Source organism: Schistocerca americana, chromosome 3 (assembly GCF_021461395.2).
Source record: "Schistocerca americana isolate TAMUIC-IGC-003095 chromosome 3, iqSchAmer2.1, whole genome shotgun sequence".
Taxonomy (NCBI): Eukaryota; Metazoa; Arthropoda; class Insecta; order Orthoptera; family Acrididae; genus Schistocerca; species Schistocerca americana.
The window spans coordinates 802,034,631-802,036,640 of NC_060121.1; the positions used below are offsets into that span (position 1 = coordinate 802,034,631).

At 40.3% G+C, this 2,010-nt stretch overlaps 1 non-coding gene across 1 annotated transcript; it reads left to right on the top strand.

Annotated features, from left to right (window-relative positions):
- The first annotated feature begins 1,247 nt into the window (after positions 1-1,247).
- Positions 1,248-1,321, top strand: Trnar-gcg. Its single transcript has one exon. It is a non-coding gene; the product is annotated as a tRNA-Arg (tRNA).
- Positions 1,322-2,010: the final 689 nt, after the last annotated feature.

Sequence of the window (2,010 nt, forward strand, 5' to 3'; positions counted from 1 at the left end):
TCACAAGAACATAAGAAGGCAGATACTGACATGTATCTTCTGAATAAGGCTTTACATTTTAGTATTACTCCGAAATTAAGACCCGACATAGTCAAAAATTATTTTTCGGAATTAAAAATTGCTTGTGACACAGCTAAACTTAATAAATTTGATTAAATGGACACAGCAGGTAACACTAGCGAGTCTATGTCCGAAGTAGGTCGCTATGAACGTAATAATGCCAAACATTTAGAGGCACTTAAAAGCCTAACTCATAGAATGGGAAGTGCTATAGTGGCGATGGCTGACAAACGATTACGATTACGAGTACATCAGAAACACTGAAAACTTTCTTGCAGATAAGAACATGGCGAGGTGGAGAGAAACACTGTGAACAAATTTGAGATATAAGGTCAACAACTGAAAACCGTATCCTTTATTTTCTAGATGAGAAAGAGAAACATAGATTATAAATGATGGAACTGCCCATTTCTGCTCTTCGTTCGCAAATTAATTTACACAAGGTGGGGGAATTGATTACACCGGTTATCAGCAATATGTTATGTCCCAATTACAAATTGAACCGGGATTACAACAAAAGACTGAGAGCAGCACATACTTACAAAAAGACTTTCAGTGTCAAGAATTGATATGAATTTGTCAGCGATGTTAAGGATATACCTATCCCAAATTGAGCTAAGTTGGCCACTTTTGACATTGTTAACTTCTATACCAATGTCCCAGTAAGCGATACATTGAGTATTGTAAGGAAGAGCTTGCTAGCATACAAGAAAATTATTCAAGGGGAATTAGAAGAACTCTTGGAAATTTTAGAATTTATGTTGTCATTTAGTTATTTTATGTTTAACTACGAAATTTTGTATCAAAAGTGCCGAGTCACAATGGGCAATAGTTTGTTTCCAGAATGAGATATTCACTGTGCAGCGGAGTGTGCGCTGATATGAAACTTCCTGGCAGATTAAAACTGTGTGCACCGACCGAGACTCGAACTCAAGACCTTTGCTTTTCACGGGCAAGTGCTCTACCATCTGAGCTACCGAAGCACGACTCACACCCGGTCTCACAGCTTTACGTCTGCCAGTATCTCTGGAAACATCCCCCAGGCTGTGGCTAAGCCATGTCTCCGCAATATCCTTTCTTTCAGGAGTGCTAGTTCTGCAAGGTTCGCAGGAGAGCTTCTGTAAAGTTTGGAAGGTAGGAGACGAGATACTGGCAGAAGTAAAGCTGTGAGACCGGGCGTGAGTCGTGCTTCGGTAGCTCAGATGGTAGAGCACTTGCCCGCGAAAAGCAAAGGTCCCGAGTTCGAGTCTCGGTCGGTGCACACAGTTTTACTCTGCCAGGAAGTTTCAATAGTTTGTTTGTAAATGAACTAGAAACGCTGGCGCTTGCTAAAAAATTTTCTGTTGTAGACATTACGTAGACATCATATTACTGTACGAAGAAGACCAAAATGAAATACGCGAGGTAGCAGGAGGAATGGGTGGTAATTCAGAAAAACTAAGTTCACGGTGGAACTGGAAGAAGAACGAAGTACGTGTATTTTGGATCTTGGGTTAAATAAAAGAGAGGGAAGACGTAAGATCAGCGTATATAGGAGGACGACGGTTACTCACCCTATTATAAATGTGAAATCCTGTCACCCTGAGGAGTATAAATGGGTATGTTTCAGAGTCTTGATCAACGGGGTGGTAAAACTACCACTCACCCCTAACGACAAACTGTAAGAATTAAAGTTGATTAGACAAGTAGCCAAGGCAGACGGGTATAAGGACCGTTATGCACTGAACCCGTATAATAAACTAAAGTCAAATGTATATGAAAAGGAGGAACATCAGATCTAGAGGGCATGCAGTACGTTGCTAGGTCATGCAATCGTGCATTTTCCGACAGAACGGCACACAATTTCAGAAAAATTACAGCGAAAATTGGATTTCATAAAAAAGGTGCAATAGATTATAGCCTAATTCACAAAGTTGGCAACAACAGCAACAGACATTTAGATTCTTGTCT